This window comes from Zerene cesonia, chromosome 16 (genome assembly GCF_012273895.1).
Source record: "Zerene cesonia ecotype Mississippi chromosome 16, Zerene_cesonia_1.1, whole genome shotgun sequence".
NCBI classification, from domain to species: domain Eukaryota; kingdom Metazoa; phylum Arthropoda; class Insecta; order Lepidoptera; family Pieridae; genus Zerene; species Zerene cesonia.
Genome location: NC_052117.1, coordinates 5,772,778 through 5,784,540, shown reverse-complemented (window position 1 = coordinate 5,784,540; position 11,763 = coordinate 5,772,778).

Below are 11,763 nucleotides of genomic sequence, written 5' to 3'. Positions count from 1 at the left end.
TAATTTGAAAGGTTGCAAATATTGTGGTTTTAATATGCTATTGGATTTTTTTTAATGCAGTTTCTCAAGAATAAAATGTATTTCGAAATTGTGCTTGGGTTATAGTACTAGATCCGTTACTGGATGGGACATTAAAGCATTACATTATATATTTCTCTTTATGTTTTGTAGGACTCATAATATCATCATGATCATGCGTGTCTAGAAAAATAAATAAAACGTCTAATTATTTCGATGATTTCAAGGTAAGGGTATTTTAAGGATATTTCTATTGTTTATAATCTTTATTTTATTACTCTTATGAAGTTGTAGATACGATTATTTTTAGTGATAAATCAATATTTGACAGGAAAAATCGTACGATTTTCAGTGAAGACAATATGGAACATATTTTTTTACACGTAAAATATAAGACAAACTTGCTTCATATTCAATTTACTATTTATAAATATTTATACTTCACTAGAAGTCTTAAGTAGGTGCAAGTTCCATCTTCTTTCTCCAACCAATCTAAGTTTTAATCGTCGCACTGCAAGTATTAGTTCCTGTCTTAATTACACTACTTAAATATACCCAACATTTAAAGCTCATCTCAGTTCCCGAAGTGTTAAAATTATAATTTACTATTTTAGTTTCAGTAACATTATAAATTACAAAACACATTGGATTTTGAGTTCTTTCATATATATTTTTTTTTAATTTTATAGCCTTTATTTATAGCAGCATATTTAGATACCTCATTATAATTGTAAAGGTCGGTCTTATGTAAGGAAGGAAAGGAAGTTTTACAGGATTTCAATTCCTATAGTAAGTATATAAAATATTACACCATTCAATAACCTGTGAATGAATTGATTAATATGGATCTATGCATTAAATATAAAATTTAAGTTTTGCTTAAAAAAGTAATGGACTCATTAGTTAAAAGATGTAATGTCAAAAGAAAACCTTATTACTAAGCTGCTTAAAGCTTTAAGTTGTAAGAAAATATGCAGAATAATTAATCTATAAGATAAACTTGTAACAACTATATCTGTATGCCTGAAAAACAAATGCCTAACGTTTATTTTAGCTTTTACTTTCAATTTAAAGGACACATGACGATACTACAATAATTCTAACAGAAATTTCGCTATTTTGTTTATCCAGTTGTATAAATATGATTCGGACAAATGAAATTTACAATAAAATTGATTAAATAAATAACAGGCGATTTCATACAAATATTAGTTAGCGTCATGTTTCTGTATTTTGATACTAGCTCTACTGTATATATTCTAACAAAGCGCTTTAATTTGAATTAATGGGTCTATATTTGAATAATTTTGGTGGTGGTACACTGATTTATTGAAAGATGTATAACGGAGTGAGGCAAATCACTGCCAATGCCTAACGTTTATTTTATTTTTAAATTGGTACAGGGTTTGATCAAATGTTCCGATTTTGTACCAAGACGATTTTGACGAATTGCAAGCATCAAGTGTAAACATACATACGCCTATGGGTCAGACATTGGCTAGTATAAATGCGAATATAAACCAAAGGATTGAAAATTTGAATCAGACCTGCCTGCCATGAAACGCAGAACGTTTTTGCTGTATAGTATTATTTATCTGTGGCTTTGGATGGACATTATAATGAATATAAGTTAAATTAATCTGCTCATAGAAGTGCTCGGTGGAAGAAAGTCTTAAATTTTTAAATGAAATAATATTTCCTACTTCGTTTTCAAATTATTTCCAACATATTGTATTTTATTTATATAATACCATACTTTTTTTTAGCTTTTCCAACTCAAAAGTGACATTACTGTGTCATTTAAACTTATAATGCTTGAATCGTATTAGTTTCTTAATAAATTGTAATTTTCAATGATTGTTGTATGGGAAATAATCTTTAAAGCTCAAGCTATAAATAATAAATATTTAGTGAGTTTACTGTAATAAAAATGATGGCAAAATCAGAATCCCAATGCAGATGTTGCTATGTCGAAACTATGTGCGGTCGTAGCTTGCGCGATGGGGTCGTCTTTGTTGCAGTTATATCTCTAGTAAGTACCTAAGACATCCGACAAAATTAATTAATACGCAAATCGACGAAGGAAAAAATTACAAATTTGAATAAATTACATTTGCTTTCAATTAAAGTTTCATTTTATATAGATCGTGATGTAGCGTTTTTTGTGATACCCATTTTAATGTTTGAATTATTTTTCATAATTTTCTTCAAAACTACGCATGATTGCCTCGTAATAAGAGTAGTAGCACTATAACCGTGGTCCAAAGATCTCTCAACTACAATGTTTTTTTACCTCCAAATTCCTGCTACAGGCTACCAAGCAATCCCTATAAGTTCCTGGATTTATATTTATTAAACAGCTAGTATAAAATATAATCATGCACTTCCATTGTACAACATAAAGCGAAGCAAATCCCAGTTGCATCTATAAAAGTCTTTGTGATAGAGAGCCGTGTCGTTTGCTGTGCGCTACAAGCTACATTGCGTCTCGACACGTGACGGAACACTCTTTGTTCAACTTTATGTGTTAACAGAACAAGTAAATGATACAGTCACACGCTAGGTTAACTGGCGATGTGCTGTATACTAGCTATTGCCCGCGACTTTCGTTGCTTCGAGTTATTAAGATTATTTTTTTGCACTAATTCTCGTAGTTCAGGCACCAATAACATGTTATTGAATTAAATCTGCTTTATAAGAAATATAAAGGCTCATTTACTCTCGATTTTAATCGCGTAGAATAGTGGCATATGTTCTTATCCAGAATTTAATTACATACTAAACAAAAGTTTGTTATGAACCCATCAGGTACTTTTGGATAAAGTGCATGCATTACTAAAGTGAAGTGAAAATGTAAACGAGCAACATTTGTTGATTCATTATTACAAACAAAGTGATTTTTATGCTGTTCTCTTAATTCTAGTGCACATCATTGATAATACTTCTATCATCCGCCACCTGTGTAATTGTGATAGCAAACACGCAGGAGACGTTTAACAATCAACCAATGCTTGCAATGAATCTCATATTTTCCCTAGTGGCCTCCTGTATCTCCAGTTATCAAATCCTCATATCAGCTCTACTGCTTTGGCAAGCTTTGGTATGTTTTTGGCACTGGTTTAAATGGTTTTTCGAATAACTATAATTTAGTGACGCTGTAAAAACAATGGGCGAAGTCTTTGTTTCAATAGTCGTGATTGTATTTTTGTGAGCGACAAATATAAGATTGCTAAACGCAACTCTCTAGTTGATAGAGACTGAGCTGTTGAAATAAGAGATTCTGTGTTTGATTCATGTAAAAGACGCCTCAGTCTGGCAGGCCCCTGAGGATTTACTACGCACTTATTGACCGCAAAGAAAAAATAAAGATAAAACTGATGTACATAGTGTTTAATACAGATATCTTTATTTTGTTTACGAAATTTATAATAAGCTTAAATACGGAATTGTCTGTTAACGAATTTAATCCTTATGTAATTAAGTTCATTAGACCTTAATGACTTAAATTAAACAAATTCACAATTAACAATAATTATACAGTATGCCATTTTCAGGGGCAAGCCGATCGCTATCTGTGCTCGCTGTGGTATATATCACATATATCAATATTGGTGATATATTTTATTCTCTTCGGGTCAAGGGGATATGTTTGCATAACACAGAATCACAATCTGATGGCTTTTATTACTATTTCCATTGGAATCTTATATGAAGGTAACTTATTCTGAAATACAGCTTTATTTTACGTCTAGTTATACATACATTAATGTAATTTATGATATATGATATGATTCAGACTTTTAATTATGTTTTTGTGTACTATTATTAACATAATTTATGTGCTGTCGAATTCTATATATTTTATTGTATAATACTCTCAATAACAATCTCATTTAAATATAATTATAATGTCATAAGATAGAAATTATTTTTCATTTATTTTCCAGGTGTGTTCATATACTTTGCAGTGGTAGTAAACAGTTATCTTCATTCAATAAATGGAGTAAGATATTTATAACGTGTTTTTTTTGTTTGTTTATTTAAGGGGCTAATTCAAGTCAACTTTTCATTGAAGAGAAACTTACTTTAATGCATATTTATTTGTGTCTATATGGACTGATAGTACTAATATTGTAATAATAAAATTAATATCGTATATAAATATTTCAGTACTAATTAAATTATTAATTATTGAATCAAAACAATAATGAAGTGTAACTAGACGTCCTTCGCCTTACCTGTATATAGTATTATGTTATGACTCATGACCCCACAACAACAATCGAATTTTCTTCGTATCTTAAGTACATTATAATAGATTTTTAGAATATGTTTTATGATACCTTAAACACTTACATGCGTATACGTACCGAACCGTAGATATTGAAACAAAAAGTTATGTATACTATTTAAACTGTATGCACCTAGATGTTAAATTAAATAACTTACAAATGCAATTTCATTATAATTCCATTAAAATTGCAAATAAAGGTTGAAGTTTTTTTTTACAATTTTCTATCTCTACGAAGAGACGTTGCGGCCTGTATCTTGTAGGGATCTGCTAGGGGGAATGCTCTGTGGAGTTTTTCATTTAATACCAGTTACAGAGATCCAACATCGTATCACCCGCCGTAGAAATCAAGGCCATCTGCACTGTCTGGATGATTAGCGTTCCAACAATATAAACTTAATTCGCACTGACATTGTATGTATGTTGAGCGATCTACCACTTGCGATGTTTTCGATCAATGACGATATGTACAGCAAAGCATCTGTAATGACACCAGTGTTACTTGTAGTTTTAGTTGGTGGTAACCATTTGTCATCAGGTGCCCCACCTAGCGATATACTTACTCTGCCATAAAAAAGACGGAGTAAACAAAAAACAATATTCATCCTTGTTGCGATATTACCCACAACAATCTCTAATGTAAGCATTAAAAAGATAAAAGTAGTATGGTTCGCATAAAACATTGGCAGAGCTGAAATTCTCTTAAGATTTCAGCAAACATCTTAAATCGTGAGGACTCTTGCTTTATGACGTCATTACGCCCTGAAAACCATGTCGTCGAGCGCTAAGAAAAGGATTTCGCCACTCGGAGATATTATTAAACTGAAAGGAGGTTTAAAATCTGAATTAGCGCTTGTAGTACGTTTTATTTGTCCTGCGTGGGTTTGAGTTAGACCTGACTTAATTTAAGTGTTTTTGTACATTCAAATAAAGTTGGGGAAGTTTAGAGAAGCACGGTTCAGTGTATAATGTACGCCAAATACCTACTGTTAACAAACATATTTTTTCTATAAGACGAAGCATTCGTTGCAATACTATATCAGCAATATTATGGTATACCTGTAAAAACTTCAAAATAAAACAATCAATTTAAACTTCAGTACGTTTACAAAGCTAAATTGTGATTTATTAATAAAAGTTAGAAATACAGATCTAACTCGCAATTCCATTTCACAAAACTAAGGTTTTGCACAAACAACGCAATATGAAAGTAAGGAAGCAACATAATGTAAATCCATTTCCCAAATATATCTATGCAAATCACGGCTTTCATGAATACTACCTGCACATTGTATAATTTTACGAGTTGCATTAGTGTTCCACTGGTCGCTGTTGGAGGCGTTTTTTCATTTTCGCCTAATGACGCTATAAATTATAAAGTTATTTTATCTTTTAGCCCGTTTTTAAACAATGACTGGGGTTTCCCTCTTTAGGTGATTTATAAGTGCAGTGACCTTGATGTTTAAAATACTACTTTAAACATTATGTGTTAGGACCAACCAAAGATGACCAAAGAAACATTAAGGATGGGGTTAAGTTTTAACAAACACCGCCGCAGAATCTGTACTTGAACAAATTTTCCTCAATTTATGAAAGAGGTGCCTCGTTTATATAATCAAGAATTATCAAATTTGTCTTCGTCATAGACCGTGCGCTCTATCACAGCTCAGGAATGGTAAAATGTTTTAATTTCACACGAAGTGGGGGTTTACGAGGTCACGTTTTTAAGTGATATTAAACCGCCCCCTTAGTTTATGTCATCGCTATCTTTATTAAGGCGTAAGACGATATTAAAAATTTTATAAATGTTAGCTGGTTGGCGCTGGATTTATACCGTTATAAGTGCTAGAATGTTACGTACATTATGGATAATAATCAAACAACATTTACATTTAGTATTATTTTAGTAATGACTAGCTGTTTACTCCAGGTTCTCTCAGGTGAATACGCATATACATTGGATATCCAACGGTGAAAGAATTTTTGAAATGGGTCGTGTAGTTTTAACATCAGCACGTTTAAACAAACTATTCAACTTGGTATTACTTATTTATACTAATACTATAAATATGCATATATGTGTGCAAATTATGAATATACATAGTACTATGGTATCACTCAATCTTTGTGTATCTTTTAAGATCTTCATGTACTTTTAAGATTTAAATTCAATGTGAGAAAGTTTTAGCTATTTTACTTTTTAAGCTTACATGTTATATAAAACGGATATGGTATAATTTCGCCTGTTAGAACCGTGTTTAGACAACATATTTTAGTTAGAGATTTGAAATCTATACTAATAGACAATACTTGGACGAGAGAAGCCTTTATTGAATACAGAATTGAATGCACCGCGTGTATCTAATCTAAAACGTAGAATATTACAACCTTTCTATAAACTAAGCAAACCGTTTATAGAGGAGTGGTGTCGGGTGTCTTAAATTGTTTTACCGAGACTTCATCCCCACTTAATGGGACTAGTATTGCGCCCCAATTCTCTCGCCTGCCCGCATTTGGGTTAAGCTCGGTTTAACGATTGCGACGCTAATGGAAATACTAGGATGTCCCACGGACAATTTTAACAATTTACAACTGTTTACAGTAGTAATCAATTTATACTAAATACCCTAATGATGGTTTGAGAGGTAAGGAATGACGATCTAATCATAATTCTCTCATGATCATTTAAATCACTACATATTATAAAACGAAGTCGCATTCTCTGTCCCTATTTCCCAATGCTTAAAAATCTATATAACTATATACGCAACACTTTCTGATGCGGTTTTTATAATAAATATAGTGATTCAAGAGGTTTATATGTATAACAAGGCGCTCGTCACGGCTCCGCCCGATATCATAATTCCTGCTTTATGCCCTGCCCAAGGGAGCATTTAATACGGGTTAAAAAGTATCCTATCACCTAAGTTAGCTCATTCCCTGTCTGTATACCAAATTTCATCAAAATCCGTTCAGTAGTTTAGGTGTGATTAACGGAAAAACATCTGAACAAACAAACTTTCACACTTTATAATATTAGTGTGATAGTGTGATAATTTAAACAAAAATGAATAAATGTAAAAAAAAACAATCATTATGCGAACTTTATGATAGATTTTTTCTATTCACGTTATAGACTTGTCGCTGTTTAAAACTTCATTATTGTCTTTATTAGAATCTGATTCATTAAATAACATAAATCCATATTCCATCTCCACTTTCACAGCAACATATTAGCATATTACTGAGATTAATAACTATTAGTGCTGCTTGATTAATATTAATGCAATGAATTATGTATCAATTTGTGTTATGCGACTATTTAGTGACGAACAGCACGATTGCGGCATTCGTGTGAAATGCATACAATGCTGAAACGTGGTCTTGCTGCATCGCTATAGAGCAGGCTCGTAGACATCGTGATTCGTGATATGGAAATAATGACTTGCATACGCAATCTGTTCGGATGTTATCATACTATCCTGGCCTATTTCAAATCTTGCTCTATGAAACACTCACGTCTTTATACCTTAATTGAAAGTTATGTGATAAAATGAGATAATCTGAATTTTTCATCTATTAGAACAGAATAGAAAATAAAAAAGGAATAGATTGTTATTTCTTAATCAAACGCTTAAAAGTCTATTTTCGTATAATGGGCTACGTCAAAAATAGGTTGCATGATTATGAATTTAATGAATTTATTATAATATTATGAAATGATTTTATCTAGTAAAATAAAAGAGCATCCATAAATTAAAAAAAAACTTAAGGTGTCAATAGAAAATAACCCTAGTTTATGAAATCTCTGCAGAGTTGCGGTAAAAATGTACTTGTTAGAATAACAAGCTCTCAACTCTTGTGTATAGTTCAAAAGTAATTTTTTACATGAGGTTTGAGGATGATATGAAAATTCCTTATGAAGTTCACGTAACTTTAGATACATTGGTGCTTTCCGTGACTTTGTCGAACTAATTCTATAGTTAATTATAACAAGCCGGCTGCAGTGAACAAATTTTTAACATTAATGAACTAGTAGTGTACTTATGCTGACATTAGGATAACAATATAAAACATGGTATTGGACAATTTTTCCCTAAAAGTGCAAATTGCAATATATATAAGATTTTGTACAGATTAATTAAAAATACCATCCTAATACCATACTAATGTTGGCTACTCAATTTGTGCGTTTACAGTGTTTGTCTGAATCCATTCATGCGATGTAATTCTATAAATTTAATCATAAAAAAATACAGACGATGTATAAAAATATATACACATACTTTGCTGCATACTTTTCCTTAACTTTTGCGCGCGTGAAAGCGTTATAGTGTACCATACATCATTTCGCTAAAAAGTTTTGCGAGGCCGCATAATTTATTCGAGTTGTTTGCAAAAACCTATGTCAATACCATCCTGAAAATGCTCGGAAGCAAATTTCAATATATTTCGCATGTGGAAAATTTGTGTACCTATTGAAATAAATTGATTTTAGAAAATAGCGGAGAAATTATTTTAATAGTACGCTTTATTTTTAGCTATTGATACTACACCTTCATACACGAATATAACTTATTTTTTAAACAAAACAATATGTAATTATATGGTAAATATAGGTTAAAATTGCCCGGGCTGCCACGTTTTTAGGCATGAGTCGATCCTTTATGTTTTGGTAGGATTACCAATATATAAATTGTTATGTTTACGCGGACACCGTAGTAGTGTACCTACTGGTCAATGAGTAAATGTTTGTGTTCAATTAATCTCGTTTATTTTATAACTTAGGAGAGGCCTATGTCCAACAGTGGACGGAGAAAGGCTGAAGAGAGAGAGAGAGATTTTATAACTGGATACTCTAGTGCAATTGATAATGACCACTGATTTTTTTTTTTGTGCGCATAACGTAGTTCGTATTCCGAAAATAAATAAAATATTTGTAATAATGTAATAATATTTTTCATTACAGAAGAAGGATTAGTTAAAAATAAAACAATTGAAAGAGGTGATCAACATTCCATTTATATACACAAAAACGTAAATGTGCTCAACAGCTTGTATTTCAGTATTATAATGGAGAGAAGGAGGAAGACAAATTCAGTTAACGAGGTATTTAATAGGATACCGCTGCGCGGCGCCTCCCTGATGGCTCTCGTAAGGCGCCGCCGGGTCGCCCATTATTGCACGCATCGCGACTCTTAATAACCAATGTGCATTATAGCAATGTGGAATCATCCAATATATATCAGTGGTACTCATTGGTCGTACCTTAGCTTTGAGAATAAAGGTCTTGTTGTTTTAAACTAAGAAGAATATTAAAACTTAAAACGTACCTAAAAATGAAACAATTAACGCCATGAACTCTGAACTATGTAGGATACATATTTATTTATTATTTTGGTTCTAACGTTAAAGTCGTAATTGTACACAGTTATATTGATATCAATTGACAATGATTGTTTTAATTTAGGTATCTCCTGTAAGGAAGATCCCTCTATCTTAATCTTTATGAAATTCATAAGCCTCGTGAATTATCCATTCAAGGCTTAAGCCACAATATTTATTTAATGTGTAATTTATTTACTTATATTGCTTGATATTGAAGTGCTTTCCATTTTTAATCTTCTCTGGATTTTAATTAGAGTCTTCGGGCGATATGTGAATATTAAAGACAAAATTTAATATCATCTGAGATACACGGAGTACTTGTTAAATATATCCTACATCGTCAAGCGGAGGTTTGTCGATTCCTGCCTTCAATATTTGGCGCCTGTGTATATTTTGAATCCTTTACAATTTGTTCAGAGGGAATACGCTTTTGACGGATTATTTTTAATATTTTCCCGAAGCGAAGAACACGTTTTGTCAATAAGGGAGGGGCCCAGAAGATTACTTTCTTTACTTCAATACCTAAAGTAAACTTAAGGGACGTGACATTTTTGTGTAGATTAATTTTATATGTGTTTATGTTGCGAATATCCTCTATTTTTTATATTTTTATTTTATATTTGTATATATAGGTGCGAATGTGTGATGCGCACCTTTAAACTTTAATGATTAAATTTGTAAAACAAAAATTGCAATAAATAATTTATTGCAACTAACTATAATAGCTGTTTATATGTATATATTACAGTCTAAAACATATATACAATACTAGCTGCACGGCCCGGCTCCGCCTGAGTAATCGTTTATCGTCAATAAAATAATATAAACTATCCTATCTTTTAAGTTGGATCAAACTGGACATGATGTGTAAATTTGATTAAAATCGGTTGAATAGTTTAGGAGTCCATCGCGGACAAACAGCGAGACACGTAATTTATATATATTAAGATGTAATGTATATGTTGCAGTCAAAACTCATTGTCTATTTTTACATTAGAATCTATGTAGGTCCTGTGTGTTTTCATTAGTCCGCCCTCGCAGTCAAAAAAGTGTTAACTTAAGACATCGTTCAAACCACCTTTGACTGATTTTTAAAGTCAAAAGTGCTTCTGATTCGGCCATTGCAACTCACAACCACTTAAAAACTCATTAGTTTTCACTATAACATTATAAATTAATACTAATAAGGCAATGTTAGGCATGATTTTTATCCTTTTTATATGAATCGGAGTCTGCCAGCTAAGTTCAGATGATCAATCTTTGTCAATTACGACAGTTTGTAATACGTTTTAGCAGCCGTGCTATATTAATAATCATTTTGCCAGATGTTTTAAACAATAGAATAAGCTAATAAAATAATATAACGAAACGAAATCAAAACGATTTAGGTAAAAGATACCATTATACTTCGCCAAAGTTACTACACTAATTACATTTAGGTGAAATTATTTATTTTATTTGTTAATAACACAATAGATTGACGGAGGGAGGAAGGAACTGTTGAAGATGCCAAAAATTAAGTGTTGTACAATTATGTTCTATAAAGAAACAATTCAATAACTTTAAAGAATAGAAAAAAATATCTATGAACTCCTAAAGATATTACAAAAATACCGTTGTAAGTGTATTTCTTTCTACTTCGCAAAACTAAAGAGGATAAAAAATGAAAACATAATTTCAGGCTTCAGTGATATTGAAGAGATTTCTTGTCACCTTTCAATAACAGCTTCAAGCCTAATGTTGTGGAAATCACATTTGAACAGTTCGCAAAAACTGCGGTTGGCCGATAAACTGAGTGAAACCGACCCGGACGGGGGCTATTGTTTCATATACTCGTGCTTGCGGATACAATTGTTTCTGAGTCAATTATTTTTGTTAAGTATTATAAGATTACAAGTACATGTTTTCTCAAGTACAAGTACAATAATGTTCTTGGACGAAAGACATACGTGGAATGTGTTTGTATGTAGTCTCAAGCTAAACGATGTTTTTTTATTTCTTTCTTTCCTGATCATATATTATTTATATTAGTATATAATTTGTGCTTCAAAATACTTTCGAATTTT